Raw genomic sequence first — 22,738 nt, 5'->3', positions numbered from 1 at the left:
ACAACGACACACACACACACACACACACACACACACAGAGGGAGGAGCAGCGGGGGGCAGGGGGCTGCAGTCTGTCGGTTCGACAAATTGAAAAGAGTATGAAGCTGAGCACTGCTGTGTGTTTACCTGCTGTTAATACAACACACACACACACACACACACACACACACACACACACACACACCTGGCCATTAGGGAGCCCAGCAACAAATTTCCTGTTGTAGTACTCACAACATCATCCATCAAACCTGCATGTACATAACCTGTATAACCCTTTAGATACTGTATGAAAAATATGACATCAAATCACGTGCCAGATTATCTTAATGTTACCTGTTAGCAAATGCAGTGGCGCACTCAAACGGTCCAAGAGTTGAGTGTGGAAAGACACTTCTAAACCTCAATGGTTGCCATCTTTGTGACGTAGCAAACCTCTCAACTTTTGACGTGGCAGCTGGAGACAACAAGGGGCCTGTTAGTTCTACATGTTTTTTGCACAAAGTACCAAAACTGTTGTTGAACAGAAGCCGTCAGTAATGCTTGTTTGGTCTGTAATGATTTAGTACTGTGAACAATAATGTGAGTGCTAATGTTAGCTTGCTAGCTAATATTAACATTTGCTAGCTAGCTAACTTGGTCCTAGCACTGATGTTGTGGCATAAGTTTGGTTTATGTGTGGGTGGAGATAGTGGTCAAATATTAGCAATGATGCTCCACCATGTCTTTGGCCATTTAAAAAGAAGATGAAGAGAGGCAGTGGGAAAAACACAGAAAGCCGTCTTTACTTTCTGGCAAGTGCAAAACAGCAGCGTGCAATTTGAGACAACACTACCCTGCTGAAATTTGTGCACCATGAAAGAAGTTCATAGTGCACATAGTGTACTACAATTAAGTGTACTTAATTTTCTGTCAAATATGACAAAGAAAAACAGCACATCGTCTCATTTGAGAAACTGGAACCAGATAATGTTGAAAAATGACTGAAACCTTTCATCAATCATCAAAATAGTTGCAGATTAATTTTCTGTTGATCAACTCATCTGTTAATCAACTAAACATGGCAACTCTACTTGTGAACACAAATCGTGGTACGTATGGCTGCTGTATTTAAGACATCTGAATCCTTTTCAGAGCTCTAAATCTAAATGATTCAAGTTTTTCTGACTCTTTCAGGATGCGTGGACACTCTGATGTGCATGTCACCAACATGCTGCAAGTGACAAGTCTCATTATTGATGCATACTGTAAAACTTTCATGAAGACCGGAGTATGGAGCCTTCAAATGTAGTAGAGTGCACACACAGCCCAGTAACTGCAGCAGTGGTGCACACTGGGCCAGCTTTGAGCATATGAATGGGTACAGTGGTGAGTCTTTACAACAGCCTGCTAACCTAAATAGATGGGAGGTCAGCCGGACGTCCTTGTGGCCCCACTGTGAATGGGGTGATGCTAGCTAGCATGTGGATTAGCTCAGCTGCTGAATAGAGGAGCATGTACCGACGGAGGCCTCTGTTCTTTTGTGTCTCACACCCAGTCACCCTCCTCCTCCTCTCCTCCTCCTTACATCTTTGTCCGTAGAGCACAGGGTAGAGACCCCTTCTCTCCTCCCCTACTCCTGCTGCACACCAGAAAATGTCTGTCTGGCAGAATATTTCAAATATAGAAATCAGGGATGTCAACATCAAGATTTGGCCACAATCTGAGTCCTTTAATAGTGTTTATCTGCCAATATTTAGATTCAATTAAATGCTGATTACATACAATAATACATTTTATTTATAGAGCTCTTTTCATAGTTCTCAAAGACATTTTGCATAAGTTAAAAACGGTCATAAAATAAAATACGCTACAATACACACAACATTATTCATACATATATATGTACCCAAAACGCTAAAATAAAAGCTGTGGCCTACTTAATCTGACACACCATATTTTCCACGAGTTACGTGACCCAAATAGTGAAGGTCCTGGTTCAAAAATCTTAAATTCATAGCCTTAAATTATTGACATATTATGAATGCAAGATTAACTGGGAAAATGTAACTCCTGAAATTGATGTGACACAATTGGCTAGACAGGAGACGTCTCACTCTGAGGGAGGTGTAGGAACTACAGGAACACTCAGGAGTGTACAGACGCACGTTACAGAGCCGAGGGTCTTCCCTCACAAATGATTTTTGGGGAGGATAGACACAGGCTTGCAGAGAGCACTTTAACCAGACTGAACCAAAGTGTAATTTGAGGCTGCTTTAAAGTTACTCACAGAACTGACATTAATTAGTGACAGCTGATTTGACCTGCTGCTATTGACGTTTGTGTTAACGACTTAGCGGGATTTATACTTCTGCAACTTATCGATGCCGTACCTATGGCACAAGCTCTGCACAGACGCATACCCTTAGCCATAATGCAGATTTGTAGTTGTGTGTTGGCTTTGTGCAGAGCCTACGCCTACTCTGTAGAGTTTCTATGAAGTGCTGTAAAGTTTAGCTGATTCAAAACACAGAAACACACATTAAACACACACTAAACATGGCTTAATGGCAACCATATCAAACAAAAGTACACAAATCAGCTATTATGAGGACCAAGATACACAGAAAAGACAATTATCTTTTACTGGACACATTTTTCCCCCGAATCCAACATGCTAACATAATTAGCACAAGCCTATGGCATATTACATTGTATAAATTAGCCTAGGGGCTAGCGGAACTTTCTTCTACTCATACAAAGGTAGGGAAAACGGAAACATTTAACAAAGGTAACTTTACAAATGTTGGCTCCATTATAAAGCACAAGGTTCACCATCAAAGCAGCTGTGTTACTATACATATTTCTCCCACAAATACAACATGCTAACGTTATTAGCACAACCCTATGACATTTTGCGTGGCCTTTATTAGCCTAGCAGCTAGCAGAGTTTTTCTTCACTCATATGTAGCTGGGATAAATCACACTCATTTTATCATCTTCACAATTCACTGTTTCCTAACTGTGAAATAAAGCTTCGTTTCCACTGAGGGAAGTGGTTTTCATTCAATAAAAAAAAATGACCTGTGATTACGTTTCTGTGGGCTACAGGCTACAGCAGAGCGACACTCTCAATGGCTAAAAGTGAGAAGCTGAACATTTTGTTCACTCCTTATAAAGTTCTCTGAAAGTTAAGCTGAACTGGAAACAAGTGTGACCGTCTGATCCAGCTCAGCTGTTAAAATTTTAAGGCGGAACAAGACTTGTAAAGATTAATGTTCTTTGCAGCGCTGTGTCTCACTCTCTATCCTTACTGAAGACGTCTCCTGAGGTCATGTTAATTACACAAGGGGGCTCTATCTCAAACACCCCCGAGAGGTGAGGAGGAGGTGAGATGGGATCTGCACGATACACTGCCATCTGTGATCTCATTCAGTGTGATCTGCTCTCATGTCAGCTTTACACAGTCTCTGCCCCTGACTGGCGTTGGTATGATCTGACTGGAAATCAGCAGCTCAGGAGGGAGCTTTGCAAGGCACGAGTCATTTCTCCCAATCAATGATGTCCCAATCAGGTTTGTTTGGCCCCAAACCCAATTCAGTCATTTAATATTGGGTTTCCGCCGATACCAGGACGGATCTGATGCTTATATTACCTAAATGACATCGCTGTGTTGTGCCGTAACACTCACTCTCGTGTGGTGTTACTGAGCTGGGTCTGCTTGAGTCTGGCTGTCACAAAGGAAAGCCGCTCTGAAACACCAGCAAGCTGAGGAGGACAAAACAAAGTAAAGATAAAATAACAGATTTTGGCTTTATCTTAGCCGAAATGATCCATTAAAATATCTGAATCAGTCCTGACAGTGATGCCTAGGATCCATTTGGACATCTCTCCTTCCAGAGGTTTGCAAAATCCAGCTTCACACCCACCTAGTTTTCTAGCACCTGGATAAATACACTGAAAAATGCACCACAATATTTTACTCTGTATCTGGACTGCAGCTACTCTACCTGTCAATGCATCTCCTGCCAAAACATCACATGCTTCACTGAGGAAACACACACAGTCACAACCTGTGCTCTGAACTGTTCAAATTACTTAATTTGATTCATAAATCTGAAGCCTCAACAAACTCCCACACAGCGCCGCGTTTCGATACAAGTCTTTTTCTGATCCAAACTAATTTAGTAACTAAATAAACTGACTGGGCATCTGGCAGTACAGAGTAAGCTTCCCAATTCTGTGTATTCAGAGGTTTGAACAGTAGAGACCACCACACACAGTTAACAGTACGAATCCTGCATCAATGTCACCTTTAACTAGCTGTGTGTTTATTGTATTTGTTCTATAAAACTCTCATGTGTCAGAGTCAGAGCGAAGAGAAAGCAATTTGCCAAACACTGACGAGGCTGCGAGTGAAGAACCTCTCACTGTCACCTTCAGCCTCCTTCTCGAGTCAAAGCGTGTTTGAGTCACACATGACCTATAGTTACACGCCCTGCTCTCACTGCCACACTGATAATTAGGATACAGACCCATTGTCACGGCAGCGGTGAAGCCCAGGTGAATAGGGCTGCTAATTGAGTCAGACACTGAGTAATGGAACAATGCAGTCGCTCAGTGGATGCTTTACTTAAAACAGTGCTCTTCACCTCCTCTCTGTCCCCGGTGGAAGTGCATTCATGAGCCATTTATTCCTGAACAATGCACACCTCACCCCGCCCCCGCTTCCATCACTAAGTACCACCCCGAAAAAGCATCTCCTCCTGGTTGCTAGGCAACTGAAAATAAGCTTGAGAGGAGTGTGGCCGTCCTTCAGCAAGAGGAAAAATAAGGAGAAGGATAAAAGGAGGAGGAGGGGGCAGTCTATTAGACAAGGCCAAGCTGAGTTGCTCCACGAGACTTGATGTTGAGGTGAGAAGAGGTGAGAGATCCAGCAAAACATCCCAAAGAACCAAAATGTTCAGATTTGCCATCTGGCTGATGTGTCCTCAGCAACATTTCCTCACATGCTTGACTCATGTTACAAAGACCTAATGATCCACTGATCAGGATCGAGATAAAAATTTAATGATCAACAATCCAATATCAGCGAGGCAAGGTGAAAATACGGATCCATATCATCACCTATAGGTTACGCCTTTACGCCTTGTGTCACAGTCAAACAGCAGCAGGCAGATGGCGAGCAGCCAAGAGAAAGACGATTAGAATAAAGTTATTGAGTCAGGAATAAATCAGCAGTGAGGAAACATTTTTGATTTCGGAGAAAATACAGTTCAACAGACAGAAAACACATCAGAGTTTTCCAAACATACATTTATTTGTGGCAGCTCGCCACCATTAAAACATCTGCTGTCAAAAATAGAATTTCTATTTTTAGAGCTGGACTGTTGATTAGGATGCCACTGGAATATATAAACCATCCAGACACACTATCAGAGGCTTACTGAGGGCAGAGACGGAGCAGCAGAACATCAGGTGCATTCAAAGTGAAACGTAGCCGTTCATTCTGCTGGGTCTAAAGTTTGCCTCTGCAGCAGCTGCTCCTCTTAAGCCCAGTTCAGACCAAAGATTCACGACAATACGAGTTGAAACAGGCAGCTACTGTCAACGCTCCATTCTGCAACGTTCTAAAAACCTGCTGATTCACACAAAGTGACCACAATGAAACGGTACTTTACTCTGCAATGTTCTAAAATGGTTTCATTTTGTTACGAATCTTTGTTCTGCACAGCGTATTCTGGTCACAGACAGAGTAGCAGAATGTCAGGTAAAGTGAAAGGGAAACTCAACTCTTCATTGCACTAGGGATGCACGATAAATATCGGCACATGATGGGTATCAGCCGATATCTGCTTTAAAATTAGATGACGTAATTTTGGGGTTTGGGCGAGACAGACCGACATTTTTCAACATTTTAACACATTTTTCGATGAAATGATTAGTCGACTAATCGAAGAAATAATCGACAGGTTAGTCAACAATGAAAATAATCATTAGTGGCAGCCCTACTAGTGATTCACACACCTTAAGACTGAGCACGTTCCAGCATCAATCACAAATGTTCTAAAGAAAACCAATGGGTACATATGTCGACATGTTCTAAGGAAGAATCAGTGAAGAAAAACCCTTTTGCCCTCTCACAACTCCTAAACCACCCAACCAGATGCGTATGTGCTAGTGGCCAGATTGAGCATTTAACTGGTGGTGATTTCCTGATCTGATGAGAATAAATTTACAGCACTCAAAACCAGCTGCTGTGAAAAATGGATTGTGCCCAACAACATCCACCGAGCAGACAACAGCAGGAACTGGCAGTCCTTTGATTACCAGACAATCATCCCCCCACGTTAGCCTTTCAGAGGAACCAGACTCCACCACAAAAGGAAGGTCAGTGAGGCTTTCATTACCTCCACTGGGTCACAATTCAAACGCAGCGGCATCATTCAGCTAACTGGGTCAGGAGCGCTGTGACTGTCACTGCTGACACCAACTGGTCAGAACGGAGAACTGTGTTTCTCCAGCCAGCCAGAGCTGCAATTACCAGCCCACTGATGCATGGGGAACCAATAAAATCAAATTAATTACAGTCTACTGCTTTGATACAGATACATTTAAGAATAAATGTTCAAACATTAAAGCACAACCCTCCAATCTGCTGCAGCTGAAAGCCAAGACTAAATTTCCTTTATGAAAAATGTGCTTTAACAGTCATATAACTGCATTAGTGCCTAAAACATTCCCTGCACCGTCAGTAAATTGCTCCACAGACAGAAACCCACTGAAGTGAATGCACAAAGAAAGAAAAGGCTTGATAAGAGACAGGGGCAGTGGGCTGTCACTTCTTCTTCAGCACGTCCTTTGAATGGAACTAATCTGAATTGGTCCAGACAAGCTCAGCTCAGTCAGAGAGGATGATGCAGGAAGGGTGGATTCATTTCTTTTAAACTTCTGTCCAGGACACATTTGCTAAGCACATATTCTCCTTTTCCAGCAGTGTCCCACTTCATTAGGGCCACTCAGAATTATGTTATCAATATGAATAGTCAACAATTCTCATAAAGTTTGAAAGTTTGACCAATCTCAGCAGCACATTCCGTGTGACAGCGACATTCATGTAAAATAGTTAACTAGCTAACAGCGCGAACGACAGATCGAAAATGTGCAACAACACTTGCTGAAACCAGATATCAACCAAAAACCAGAGACTGTGTCGTATATAGTTGCTGTAAACTGTAAATTCATCATCTCCCAGCAGAAGAGAGAAGACAATGTTAACTTGGAGCCTTACAGTGGAAAGTTTCTCCTCCTCTGTGCCGCTGCATCATGTCAGTACTGAAGAGTGACGTTAAGCCAAGAGCGCTCACTCTGCAGCTAAATCTGGAGACCAAATCGTCCTCAGAAGTACACTGCACAGCACACTGACTAAAAGAAAAACCTGAGTGCTCAACTTGAAACAATCTCAGCTGACTGACAATTCTGGTCTGAATTGAAAATGTTGATGTTGATAGGAAGGATTAATCTCTCCATTCACGAACCGTCTTCCTCGTGGTTTATTAGCTGTAACTCAGGACAGCCAGAGCACATGACCAAACTGCACCTTCTGTTTAGAAGAACATACTGGCATTTGCACAAAGCGCCACAGCCTCTGATAACACGCCAAATTTGATTTTATAATGACTGCCCTCACACCCATTCACACCTGGGACTGTCCAGTACAACCAGCTCTTGGCTTTAAATTAATATGTCTCCAAAAAAAAAAGACCATTTGTATATTAAAAGTCATGTCATGTTAACATGAATTTGTAAAAAAAAAAAAATGCATGCCTTTGTGGAAAATGGTGAACATACTGATATACTGATTGATTAGGGACCGTGTTTAACACCAGCAAAACTACACCAAAACATCCATTTACAAACCCTCATCCAACTCGTGTAGTATGATCCAAGTCTAATTTATTCAATCGTATGCTCAATACTTCACAAACACGTCAGGGTTTCCCAAACATTCAATTAGTTGCAGGGATCCGCCACGATTTAAACATCCGCTGCCACGTTTTGATTTTCTATTTTAGGAGCAGGACCGTTCATTAGGAGCACTGCTGGAATACTGTTTGGTTGTTCATAGCTCCACACCTTCACAGCGCACAGCGTATTCTGGTCACAGACAGAGCAGCAGAATGTCAGGTAAAGTGAAAGGGAAACTCAACTCTTCATTGCACTAGGGATGCACGATAAATATCGGCACATGATGGGTATCGGCCGATATCTGCTTTAAAATGAACAGAATCGTCCAACATGCTTTTTCTTTTGCACAATGAATGAATATTACATATATTGAACAGTATTATATCTCATGTCTCCATCTGCTGGTGGGCCGTCACAATAAGAGTATGCATGTATATTAAGATTCACCTACAGAAGAGACTTGATGATCACTAAAATTAGGTGGGGAAAAAGTGAATATATTGATTATATATCGGTTATCGACCACGTAAGTTGTTACATTTCGGCATACAGGCAAAAAATCTAATATCGTGCATCCCTACATTCCACTGGTTCTATAAGTTTGTCTCTGCAGCAGCTGCTCCTCTCATCCATCCATCTGATCTGATCAGCTCTGATCGGATCGACTGATCAGTAATTCACCCCGCCATTCAAATTCCACAACTGCTGCTGAGGGAAAAATAACCTTATGAAACATTCTGCCCATGCTGCATTCACAGGCCCACAAAAACCTCCAGATTTAGCGAGGGGACACAGACTGATACACAAGGACACAGACAAGAACTACATTTTCACTAAAACCTTCACTATTTAAAACTGAAATGAAAGTAAAATGTATCTTTGCTCTTTTTAATAGTAGACTCCAACACAGAGGGGTTTTGTTCAGTATTCCTTTTCATACAGTTAAATGTCTTGTACGAGGAAAAACAAACTGATAGATTTGCTGTATTTTGCCATTTTAACAGCAGAACTTCCCCTTCCCTTTCCCCTCTGTATACCCTCTCTGTCCCACCATGAACAACATATTGTACTTAGAACAGAGGCCACTTTTAAACCAAACGTCCAACATACTGGACTGCAGCTTGGCTCAAGTTAAACTGCACAGAGCCTGAGGGTATGCCAACCACTGTTAACCAGAAGTGTGGAAATCCCCTACAGCTGGACACAAAATTACATACTCTATAAAGATATATCCCATATTGTGACTATGGGTCTAAGACGGCAGGACGACTGATGCAGAAGCAAACAAAAAGTGTTAACCACCAGCTGCAGCACAGACAGACAACTCCAAGTCAAAGATGAAATCTAGAGCTACTACAAAACGTAATATTTTGATAAATGTAACAGGACATATCTGCTCAGAGCTTCAGGCAGACTGAGTCACATATTAGTAAGGTTAATTGTGTAATCTAGTTTACATAGATTCAAATATATACAGGCAGTCAAATCTGGAGAATCTTAGGTGTATTTAAATACAGGCCATCAGGTGGGTGATTCATCAAACTGTCTCTGGATGCAAAGTAGAAAGTCAGGATGAGAAGAAGAGGGCGGTGAAACGACAACCACCTGGCTGTGGCTGGTTAACTTATCACTGTACAGAGCTGATTCTCCTATTTGTTACTGGGGCCAACACCTGACATCATTCTTCTGTTGTGGTGGAACGACAAAGGTTAAGCTTTCATTATTCAGCCAGACTCACTGCAAAAGTACATTCGTCGAGTATCAGAACCCCAGCTCCTTGTCCAAAAGTCCAATGATGACACATAATAGTCCCCACCACAAATGTTTCTGTGAATAAGGGTTGCAGCATTGGTTTTAAGGTATACCATGGTTTGAAAACTGACAGTTACTGTACCGTGTACATTTGCTTATTTTAGCAATCTGCTAAACTCATCTGTCTTGTAATAAAAGCACCAAATCTGGTACATATATACCTTAACATATGTAGAAGATATCTGGATATCGGGGCATCGCAGATTGGCTTTCTGATGACAATGGCGGAAAAATCCAATATAGCCGCCACCTGAGAACCAGATGAGCTGCAAATACAAGCTTGGTGTCTACTTAATGTTTTTTGACCCTGAGAAACACACTGGAATGCTTATTTTTATGACTGGATGCATCAAGACCTCATCCATACAACTCAATCTGTGTGAAAATGTGTGTAAATTAAATTTTTTGGGATAGTGGCCATATTGGTAATATGCAAATTAGAGATTATAAATAAAATATGATTTAAAAATAAATCATAACTGAGTATCCGAATGTGTTTCTAAAGGTGCTTTTATCACAAACTGAATGATTGTCTTGATATTATGAGCTATGCCACGCAACTGAGAATAATAATAATAATATTGATATTATATATATAATATTGAGAATAATAACAATATTGAGAAAAATAAATAAATAAATAAATAATGCAACTGGACAGAAAATCTCACATTTATTTCACTTATTTTCAAAGATGAGACTTTTTACACAAACGTCCATTAAAAAATGGTTTCAGTATATATACTGTAATAATACATTTGTTCAACCAAAGAAAAAAAAATACCGTAATGCTGTGAAACCGCGGTATTTTCTGGGACAGTTAAAATACCCAGTTTTGGTGGCTAAAAAGATGGTGAAAATACAGCAATGTGTTGGTAAAAAAAAATCAATAGCTTTTTGTGGCACTAAACCAGCAGGTAGATCAATGTTTAAGTAAAAAAAAAAATATCGTTTTCGTGGCTCTCCCCAATGGAAACACAGATGCCTCAGTTATAAGCAACCATGTTTGGTGGCTAAAAAGCCACTGGGAAACATTTTAATGTCTCACTAAATATCAACCAGTTTTGTAGCTGGTCTCCAACTGCGGCCTGCAGTGGTCTGCAGCTTGGCAGGTGTCTTGCCTCGATGCTGCACTATCCACCATCCTCTCCACCTCCCAATGACAGAGTCAGCTCATCACTGTGGTTTGCAGAAACATACAATACTGAAATATTCTTCTGGTAAGTGAGCTGGAATGATCCCCCTCAGAAAGACACTGCTGGCCAATCTGATAGCAAGTCATCGTCTTCTTGAAATTGTTTTATCAATCACTTTGTCACGCAGATGGAGAGACTACTTTCTCTAACTGCTGATAAGACCAAAATCTACAGCACACAAACACTGCGAAACACTTGTTGACTGCGTTGTGGCCGTGGTCTATGAGTCAGTGTGTTTCACAAGGCATTCAATTTTAAGGAAAACGAAATTAAAGTAGCTGCTCTGTTTCCATTTACCTAAAAACACAATCACTTTGAGGTGGCACTGATGTCGCAAAATGTTAGAAATCTTCCTTTTACTTCGCTACAGCCCCTTTAACATAATCCACATCTCAACTTTGGCTGAGCTTTAAAAAGTTCTTTAAGTTTCTAAGTCTCTGAGCTTATCCTTATCTCGCTCTCATCGTTCACAACTGCTTTGGACTTAGTGAAGGGGAAACGTTTATGCAGGCTTTTACCTGGATTCACCTCATCACTCTACTTCACCTGCAGACATTTTTTACGGTCGGGGTGCCTACATAGCAGCCTCAACCTTTGCCTCACTTGGCCACAGCCCTCACTGACATGGCGGGTCAGATATTAGATAGCCACCTGTGGGGGATTTGGAGTGTTTGCCTTGAATTACCACTTTGGATGCTTCAAGGTGCAAAAGTCTAAAGAGTGAGCCAGACTTCCTGATGTGGATGTTCTCAGTGGTTACAGCTGATTTAATGCATGGATGAAAAACAGACTGTGATTGCGGAGTATCTCCCAGGCAGCGCAGCGTGCCCCGTCAAAGGTAGGGCAAACATTTCTGTCCGAGATCATGTTACTACAGCAGCGCACAGGCTCTAAATAAAGGTTCCTGACCAGTCTGATCTGGCTTTGTGGTGAATATGTGCTGTGTCTGTATGTGGGCTGTTCTGCAGCTCACTCAGAGGGTTCCTTTATATGCTTTGAAAAAATAAATAAATAATCACGATTAATCACTACATTTGAATATTTGACAGTTTAAAACCTGAGCACACTGGCTTGGTTTCTTTCAAACACATGGGAAGAAGGCAATGAGTCACAACAGAAGAAACGACCCACAAAATTAGCAAGAAATTAATAAAAAGAGCAAATGAAAAACAAGAAAATTAATTTTAAAAAAAGACAGAAAGAAAGTTAAAAACAAACAAACAAGGAAATGACCTAGAGAAAGTGCATAAAATGTCTGTAACATAATTTTAAATATATAATAAATGATAATTATAAATATAGTTTTTCCCTAGCTTTTTTTTTTAATGATTTTCCAAATGTAATAATTTTTTGCAATTTGTGGAATATTTCTTACCAAGTTGCTTACTGCGTGTTTCCCCCATGTGTTTGAGAGAAATTGGACCAATTAGCTCAGGGCTCAAAGGTTTGAATACTTGTGAAAAAGGTCTGACAGCAGCACAAGAAAAGTGGTGTCACTCCAGTATTCAAAGGCAATTAATTGCATTTTTAATTGCATGTTAAAAATTCCATTACTCTGCATTTCAAAACAGATTTGAAGTCAACATTAACAAGATGAACACATTCTTACTGTCTCGATTGGGAATCAAATGAATGCAAATAAATCTACTTAATGATCTTAAATTTTAGATTTATTTCTTTCAAATCAGGGCTGCACTGCTACAACAGTGAGGTCTTAGAAACATGACTCAGAGGTCGGAGACAACTTCAAAGTTCTTATGTCAAAGACAGTGTTTGTTTTGTTTCATTTTAAAGGATGAAACTGTTCCAAATGAAAGAGTGCAGTTACTCTGACTTAATTCTGATCACAACACGCCAACCTGAGGACGTCCCCTTAATGCATAATAAACTTGTGCGGTGGTGTGTCTGTGTCACTCTGCAGTACACCTCCAAAATACAAGACGGTGGTGGAGTTTCTGTGAAGTGCTGTAATGTCTGACTGATTCAAAATACACACCTAACACTTGTCTTTATCTGGACACATTTTCCCCACAAATACAGCATGCTAACATTGTTAGCACAAGCCTATGGCATTTTACATTGTATAAATTAGCTTAGGGGCTAGCTCTCTACTCAGCCCTAACTGTAACACTAAGGTCAGTGTTCAGTGTGGAGATGTTTGTCTTACTGTACTGTGACAGTATAGAAAGAGTAAGCTGATACTTTACTGGGTTTATTTGTGTATTTTCAAAGACCATTCCTTGTTTACAGAGCTGTGGGACGACCTTGTTCTTCGTCTTGAAGCTTCACTGCCCCGTCCCAGACTGGCAATGTTGGAATCTTTTTGCAGTAAAAAGTCTTCAAAGAGGTTTTATTTCTGATGCATGAATTCATTCTCTGGGGAACATGAAGCCAGGGAAAATGCTGAACAGAATGTGTCTGAACCCAGATACAAGTTATTATCAGTGGTGTTCAAGTCTGCCAGCGTTCTCCACAAAAACATAGAGACACATCACATGCCATTTCTTCACTGTCAGCACCGCTCCGATGGTCACAGAGGGTTAGCAGCAGCTGATATGGAACCACAAAATGGTCCGTAAAGCTCTGACCTTTTGAGTCTTATGGTTTCGCATCATAATCATAACTATTCCATCCAGAGTCCAGGACCAGTCACTTTGAGCAACTGTGCCACAAACAGCTTATTGCTGATCTACACAAATTTAATTGGGTCTGCCTCCGTTAAGCTCAGTTTAGTTCAACCTTCAATGTGCACACTGACCGTTAACCGACTCAGAAGACATGCTAATGCTGGTGCCACAATTTGCCAGGTGGATGATCATTTACACAACATGAACTCTGCACTTTAAGTATGCAGGGTGCAGAGGTATACAAAGGATGGTGCGTTTTTTATCTTTAAGAACGCACACACAGTGAGGTGCAAGCCTGTGTGAGCTTCAGTGCAAGTCTATCCCACAGATGGGAGTTCCACTCATACAACAAGTCTGCTGCATTTTAAATCAAACACTTTCTAAACTAACAGTCTCTACTATCCATGCACACTGTCCGCTACGTGTGCACCCTGCAGCAGCAGCAGCAGCAGCAGCAGCAGCCTGTGAAAAACTTTCCTGAATGTTGCAACTGCAGACGGGCAAAACGAAAATCCCCCTTCATCAACCCTAATCATCTGTTGTTTGGACATAGGAGAGAACAAGTCATATGCAAAGAGTGAAAGAGAGATGTGTCTGCGCTGCCAAGCAACACAAAGATAAAATACCACCATCTGCAGATTGCTAAAAGTGATTCATCGTACCATGACCACTGCTAAAAAAACAACAACTAGCCTATATTTATTTATATGTATATAAATACACATACAAACACGTATCGGATACGGCGCATAAGTATCTATGAAAGTTGGAGTGAAAAATACCCAAATACAATAAATTATATATATATATATATATATATATATATATATATATATATTTTTTTTTTTTTGGCAATAATCGCACAGCCTTTGTGCCTCTGGTCAGAAAACACCTACAGATGACATCAAATTCAGCAGAAGGCCTTTAAGCTGTCTGAAACATCATCAGTGAGCAGATCTGGTTAAGAGCTTAAGTTTTTTCAAAAGTCACCGCTTAACACCGGAAGAAACTTCTGATAAAAGCTGTACAGATACAAATATAACCACTGACAGCACCCTAAATACACCACGATGCAAAGCAGTCACAAGATATGCTGCATTTGGACTGATTTTTACCCTCTGACTCTCACCATGTTATTGCTGTGGAAACTGGTGTTTCTGCATGTATTATTCATAGATACACTCTGCAGAACAAAGTTGTAAAACTGATAAGAAAGGCAGGGGCCTGTTAATTTACAGGATTATTTTATTTGGTGAGTTGGTGGATATTTACTGGAACCACTCACACTACGGTGGAGAGAGGTTGAAGTCACCACAGATATGAGAATCATAAATGCACATTAATCCTTTCATTGTTTCTGTGGATACAGCTAAATGTGTTTTTACTAGAGGTGTGACAATACATAGATCTTGATTGATACATCTGTTCAATGATCAACAATCCAATATTTTCTATGCAAAGTGAAAAACATTAATACATAGCGTCATCTTTTAGACACACCTTTATTTTGAAATTCCCATGGCACGTCCGTGTCACCATTTCCATCCAAGCGCGGTTCCTTTCTAAACATTTTCAGGCTGGATCCAAATGCCCGGGATTCGCCGCACCTGCAAACTCACAGACTTTGCAGGCGTGTTCCTGGGAAGTCTGGGAGGGCTAAGTGCTGTCCAACTCCACAATTCCTCCAGTCAACAAGATGCCTAAAGCAGACTTTGTGCAGACTTCCAGGGAGTCCACTTGGGGCACAGACTTCAGCAGACTTCTAGGGCTGTAGTCTCCTGGTCGACTGGTCGATATGCTCTCATCCGACCAAATTCTCATTGGTCAAATAATCGCCGTGTTACTTTAATAAGAAGAAAAGGACCATTTCCCTCAGTGGAAATGTAGCTTGTATTTACTTGTATTTCACAGATAACAAACAATAAATTGTGAAGACAGTAAAGACTCCACTAAAATAGCATTTTAAGTCGTGTGTGTGATTTATCCTTCAGGGATTTATACTTTGGAATTTATCCTTCATATGAGCAGAGGAAATCTCCGCTCGTCGCTAGGCTAATGTATACCATGTAAAATGCCATAGGCTGGCGCTAATAACGTTAGCATGTTGTATTTGTTTGGAAAACGTGTTTAGTATAAGACAGTCGTTTTGTCGGTGAATGCTGTGAGTTGTAATGGAGCCAAATTGTGTGCCATTACCTTTGTTAAATGTTGCTGTTGTCCCTGGTTTTATATGAGAAGAGGAAAAGATCACTAGTTGCTAGGCTAATTTATACAATGTAAAATGCAATAGACTTGTGCTAATAACATTAGCATGTTGTATTGGTGGGGGAAATGTGTCCAGATAAAGACAAGTGTTTGTCTGTGAATGCTGCGAGTTATAGTGAAGCTGATTTGTGTACTTGTGTTTGAAATTGTCTCTATTAAGCCATGTTTAATGTGTGTTTAATGTGTGTTTTGAATCAACTTTACAGCACTTAACACAGTCCTCCACCGTCAACTAGTGTTTTGGAGGTGTAACTGCAGAGTGACACAGACACACCACCGCAGAAGTAAAAATCGAAGATGTCTAATTCCCCTTGAAGAGGCAGTGTAGAAGAAGTTTCTATGTCCCATAAGCTGTTGGCACTGTGGCTGTCTACCAAAGTAGGCAATGGATCACTTTCACACTTTAAATGTATTCTATCTCATCTAATAACAACAGTTTGCTGTGGTCCAGTTGGCTAAAGGTAGACTAGAAACAGACCTTCTTGGCAGTTACAGTGTAGTTTGACGGAAGATCTCAAGTAAAACATCAATAAAAAAAGTCAGATTTTGTCCTCAGTCTCTCAGCAGAGCTCATAAATATGTTTTACGCCAATACACAGGAAGATATCAAATGAAAAAGGACATCAAATAAAAGTAGACTTGATAATCTATTCACACAAAGAAGCCACTCAACATGTTGGCTGCAGGTAAAGGACGCAACACTTGCCTTATTCCTAAAGTGAGATCTGTCTCACTTCTAATGCTAATTCAACCTAAGCTGTACGCCTGAAACAGGACCAGGCAAGTTCTGTCGAAGATGCCAAGAGTCAAACAGAGAAATGAAAGACACCACTAACTAAATTAAATTTAGAGGAAGTTGAGAGAAAGTGGCTGATGTAATAGACTGCCGATAGCTTTGAGGGGGAATCCCACAGTTCATAGATCAAAATGTTGATAGTAAAGGGGAACAAGGACGTACTGTATACTGGTGTTCATGAGAAACAAGAAGTGAAAGTGTGTCATTAATGTAAAACACTACTCTCAGTTTAAAGTGTGTAACATGAGGTCAGTCAGAGAGAGGTACAGAGCAGCTGCAGTTTTTCAGCCCAACATCCCACTGTGGAGTTACCTGCAGTACTACCTGCAGCACAGAACGATTACCTGCGTGTCATTAGTCAAATCTGACGAGGGAGGCAAATACTAAAACTACACTCGACCAAGGTCAAAAACTTCATTTAGTTTGATGTTGTGGCTGACAGGAAACAGCACAGTATATTTATAAAGCGTGTTTGTCCATCCTGATCTACATACACACGCCACAGATCGTGCCAAATGTAGTGTATCAGCAAAAGGTTCATTTGATTATGAAAATCTGCTGTTGCTGTTCACAGTGTCACAATTTACATTTTGGCTCATAAGCTAAATGTCCCATCACAAAACATTTCATCCTGCTGTAACACCTCACACAGGAGGTTTGTGACACAACTTCAACATCCTGCAAGTTTTCATTTCACCATAAACTGAAGACAAATTGTTTTAGTACTATATTAACGGTCTGATGATACTATAAAACTCTAAAGACTGTATTAAATCAAGACGTTCACATATATCAGCCTGTTTATTGGGTGATCACAGCATGTCTATCTGCCATTAGGTGCTCAGCAGAACTGTCTGACTGTGTCAGCAGTATAAGATTGGGTTACAGCCCTGGTGCCCATCGTGGGGGTGCTGACCTTCACTAGGGGGGGGCACGAATCCTTCTTGATTTTAACCCCTTAAAACCTGGAGTGACATCACTTTTCTTCTGCTGCTTTCAGACATCTTTTGCAAGTATTTAAACCTTTAAACTCTGAGCAAAAGGGTGCCATTTCTTTCAAAACCTGGGAAAAAGGCAATATGCAACTTGGTAAAAAAAAAAAAAAAAAAATTAAGAAAAATTAATAGATTTAGAAAATTATTTAAAAAAAAAAAAATAGGGAAAAAGAAAAAGCTATAGAAAACTATATTTATAATAAAAATAATTAGTGGGTTTTTTTAGATTTTAAATTATGTTAGAATTATTGTAATTTCTAAGCACTCTTTCTATGTCTTTACCATTTATGTCTGTTTTATTTAGTTTTATTTACTTTCTTTTGTTTTTTTACAAATTTTCTTGTTTTTATTTTCTCTTTTAACTAATTTCTTGCCATTTTTTGGGTCATTTCTTCTTTCATTGGTTGTTGCCTTCCTTCCATGTTTTCCAAAGAAATCAAGCCAATTTGCTCAGGTTTAGGTTTCAAAGGATTAAGGCGTGAAAACTAAAATAAATATACAGCAGGCATGTCTCTGCATGTCAATTATTTCTTTGATGAAGATGTTGAATGAATGTTATTTTTAAAATTAAGACATAAATTTAAAATTACATCTCACAGGATGAGGGCACAGTTAATTCTGTTGTTTAAATGGATTTTAATTTGGTGCAGGGTGCTTTATGACTCCTTTAAGAACTCAAAGTTTAAGACTCTCGACTTGTAAACCTTCCCAGTTCGCCACCAACGTCTTTCGACAAGGTTGTGACTTCAGGTGACCAACGTCAGGACAGCTTCTAATGCCAGTGTCAACTAATGTAAAATACAGATGACATTATTGTTTTGAGTTGTGTTGTTATGTAACCATATTCCAATGTCTTCCAAACATCTCATGCCAACGTTATCTTGACATAGAATACCGACATTTAGTCATAAGGTAAACAGAACAAACCCTAATGTCTGAAGTTCAAATGTTGTTAGACATTTAAAATAGCATCGACACAATTATCATTCCAACCAAAATCTTAAGTCTGTCCCAACCTACGAGTTTTTGTGTCTTTAGTGACATCATTTTGACGTCCAGTGCCAGCTCGGTTGACTTTGGACTTGAGTGCAAACACTTGAGACTTGCAAAAACAATGACTTGGGGGCACTCAGTGGCTCACCTGGTCAGCAGGTGCCCCATTTACTAAGGCTATGTTGTTGCCACAGCGGCTGCAAGCTCACCCTTTCTCTCCCCCCTTCACCCTGATCCGTCCTATCAAATAATCATAACTCTGGGATAATAGTTATAAATGTTTGGAGCAATGTCGTAACTTTTAAAGACATAGAAATGTTAAAAATAATCTTCCATGCTGTCTCAGACTGATGCAGGAGGTCTGGGGTTTGTCACAGTGCCAGTTCAGAGGCGCCAGCAGTGTACACACTGTACATTAACGCCTTCCCTGTGCAAGAAGTGACAAGGTGAGACTCTGCAGCACGACTGCCACATTAAACCTGACACACACACACCTCCAACACCCATGCATTTGGGTCATGACTGCTCAGATCCAACACATACATACATACATACACTACTATTAAGCCTCCTCCAGCAGCCCTGTGTGTGCCTACAGGCTCTCCTGCCCTCTCTCCAGCCAGAGCCAGCTGGCTTTCTGAAAGAGCACATTCTTCCATCTGCTGTTCAGCACACAGTCACAGGAGACTCATCACTTGGTGCTGTGAGAGCAAAGCGACCCATAATGCCAACTCGACCACAGAGTCCACACTGAATGCCCAGCAGAGGTAAACACTCCGGTCCAGCAGGCTAACAGGCAGCGGTGAAAATGGGATCCAAGTACACTGCTCTCACAGTCTGCTTTAGATGCAGCTCTGACACAGAGTTTCCCTCCGGTAGGAAAGAGAGAGCCTGACAGTGTGAGGTAAAACACCGGGACATAAACTGTGCAGCACCACATCATAAACCGACTCAACAACACATCACTGCTCCTTGAGCTGCTCCGCAATCAAACTAATCACGCAGCAGCTCTCATCATCTTATCGATGCTCCACTCCTCTGTGCATTTCACCACGCACCTTTCCACGCGTGAGGATTTCCATTTAAACTCGGCTAACCGTTAGCCGCTCACCCAGCTAGCTAACTGCTAACAGGAGCTGGCTAACAGAAACTTTTTTAAAAGTGGAGGCAGAGTGAGCGGCACCGTCTGCGGGGTTATTAAAGACACGGGTGTGTATGTGTGTGTGAGAGAGAGAGAGCTCACCTCAGTGTGTGTTAGTATGAAAGCCAGTTAGACCCTTATTCGTAGCGAGCATTTCTTCCAGCAGCAGTTCAACATGTGTGTGTTATCCTCCTCCAGCAGCAGCAGCAGCAGCAGCGGACTGTCTGTAGACGTGTCTGCTAACGTTAGCTTAACTGTTACCAGTTAGCCACCGGCTCGCTAACCTGGACAGTTAGCTCCCGCCGCCTCGAGATGTCGCTGTTAACAATTTACCTGTTTATATCAGGACCAGTGTAACTAACAGTCACTTTAAACAGGTCATAACATATCATATCATGTTCTGTTTTTAGCTAATATATATATTACAAAATAAAAAGACACACGCTTGTTAAAATGAGCCCTAATTGAGACGAGCATTAGCAAGAAGCTAACTGTCAAATAGCTGTCAAAACTTCATCCTACTGCGCAGGCGCTGTTTTCTGTGCACGAGGCTCAGACCAAATAGAAAACAATTAGGGGCTGTGCGTTATTTATGAGGGACAATAAGAGGGAGACGTGTTAGATATTTTTTAAACATTAAAAAAGGACTTTTTTATTTCGTCTTAGTGACGGAGCACATAACTTTAAATGGTTGTATTTCAGATTTATTTTAAAGGTCCCACATTGTGCTCATATTTAGGTTCATACTTGTATTTTGGGTTTCTACTAGAACTTGTTTACATGCTTCAGTGTTGAATAAACACATTATTTTCCCCATAGTGTCTGCCTGATTAGCAAATCAGTGTTTATCTTCAGTAACTTCCAGGTGGAAAATCCTTGCGTCACATACATAATTATTATTATTATTAACCTTTATTTAACCAGGAAGATCCCATTGAGATTAACAACCTCTTTTTCAAGGGAGACCTGGCCAAGATAGGCAGCAGCAAGTATGAAGCACAGTTACAAATTACACAGATAAAACACAAACAAATAGTATTGAATTTACAAGCAGATTATGAAAAACAAATACATGTAGTGGAGTCGGCTTCAAGTATTCTTAGTTTGGATTTAAAGGCGCTCAAAGAAATTAACCCTGTTAGTTTCCAGTCATTTTGCAACATATTCCATGCTGAAGGTGCAGAGTAGACAAAAGCCTTTTTACCCAATTCAGTACGGGCATATGGAACAGAAAGCAACAAGTAGTCTTGTGAACGAAAGGAGTAAGGACCAGCACTTCTCTGTGCAATTAAGGAACAAATGTAGGAAGGCAGTAGACCAAGTAATGCCATCTATATAAAAGTATATCAGTGACTGAGCCTTCGGGTGGCCAGAGCAGCCCATCCAACCCGAGAGTATAATTCACAGTGGTGTGTCAATGGTTTACAATTAGTAATGAACCTCAGAGAAGCATGGTAGACAGTGTCAACCATATGAAGACATTTAGCAGACGCATTCATATATAAAAGATCTCCATAATCCAACACTGGTAAAAAGGTAGCAGCAACAAGTCGCTTTTTTGCATTAAAAGAAAAACATAGCTTATTTCGAAAGTAAAAACCCAGTTTTATCCTCAGCTTCTTCACTAATTTCTCTATATGCGGCTTGAAAGTGAGGGAGACATCAATCAAAACACCCAGGTATTTATACTTGTGAACCACCTCTATTTCATTTCCCTCGAGAGTGGTCACTGAGGGGATAATTTGTGGCCTCTTCCTAGAATTAGAGAACAGAATAAGCTTAGTCTTGTCTGTATTGAGAACAAGTTTCAGCTGAAGTAATGAGTGCTGGACAGCAACAAAAGCTTTCTGCAGGGATTCAATGGCCTGAACAAGAGTTGATCCACAGCAGTAAATAATTAGTAAATAATTGTGTCATCAGCATAGAAATGCAAATTAGCATTTGTCACATTTATACCCAAATCACTGATATAAATAATGAATAAAAGGGGACCTAATACAGAACCCTGCGGCACCCCCTTGTGGACAGTAACAATATCAGAACACAGGCCATCATATTTAATGCACTGAGTCCTATTACTGAGATAGTTGGTGAACCAAGTAACTGCTTGCTCCGAGAGTCCTGATTACAAGAGTCTAACTTTTAAAATATCATGGTCAACTGTGTCAAACGCTTTCAACAAATCAATAAAAAGAGATGCACAATGTTGTTTCTTGTCAAGTCCAACAGAAATGTCATTTACCACCTTCATTGCAGCTGTAATGGTACTATGCTTTTTCCTGAAGCCTGATTGATATTTCGATAAAATGGTGTTAGAATGTAAAAACACCTTAACTTGCTCACTCACAAGAGCTTAAACTCAAATGCCACACTCAAAATGTTATGACATACAAGTAAATAATTATAATAATAATAATAATAGCTTTTATTTATATAGCGCCTTTCAAGAGACCCAAGGATGCTTCACAAACAAATAAACAAACAAAACAAGACAGAGCAAGATAAACATGCTAGCTGCCAAAGGTCTGTGTGAATAAGTGTCTTTTCAGCGCAGACTTGAAAGTGTCCAGAGATGGAGCAAGGCAAATCTCGTTTGGAAGAGAGTTCCAGAGGGTGGGGGCCGCCACACTGTAGGCTAAAGGTCCACCTATTGGTCATGATGGGGTATGCTGGTGGATAAGGTCCGATGGGTACGGTGGAGCGAGGTTGTGGAGCGATTTTTAGGCAAGCGGAAGTAGTTTGTAGGTTATGCGGAACTTAACCGGAAGCCAGTGCAGGTGAATGAGAGTGGGGGTGCCAAGGCTTAGTGCGGGTAAGCACCCTGGCAGCTGAGTTTTGCACTTACTGGAGCCTGTCGAGGGCTTTATTGGGGGCCAAAGAACAGGACTCCGTTGCAATGATCCAGCCGGGATGTGATGAAGGCATGGATCAGGGTCTCAGCCACAGAATCTGAGAGTGAAAGACGGAGT

At 40.7% G+C, this 22,738-nt stretch overlaps 1 protein-coding gene across 6 annotated transcripts in view; it reads right to left on the bottom strand.

The window, feature by feature from the left end:
• The window catches only part of LOC125886746 (suppressor of tumorigenicity 7 protein homolog), a 92,836-nt gene extending 72,797 nt beyond the window's left edge, over positions 1-20,039 (bottom strand). For 3 of the 6 annotated variants that reach the window (XM_049573042.1, XM_049573044.1, XM_049573048.1), the window contains exon 1: positions 19,872-20,038. The gene's annotated coding sequence lies outside the window, so the exon portion shown is untranslated. Of the gene's footprint in view, positions 1-333; positions 455-19,871 lie in introns of all 6 variants that reach the window. The other 3 variants (XM_049573047.1, XM_049573045.1, XM_049573043.1) reach the window with 2 other exon arrangements.
• Positions 20,040-22,738: the final 2,699 nt, after the last annotated feature.

Source organism: Epinephelus fuscoguttatus, linkage group LG4, assembly GCF_011397635.1.
Source record: "Epinephelus fuscoguttatus linkage group LG4, E.fuscoguttatus.final_Chr_v1".
Classification (NCBI taxonomy): domain Eukaryota; kingdom Metazoa; phylum Chordata; class Actinopteri; order Perciformes; family Serranidae; genus Epinephelus; species Epinephelus fuscoguttatus.
The sequence above is the reverse complement of the archived record's forward strand: the minus strand, read 5'-3'. Positions and strand labels throughout refer to the sequence as shown.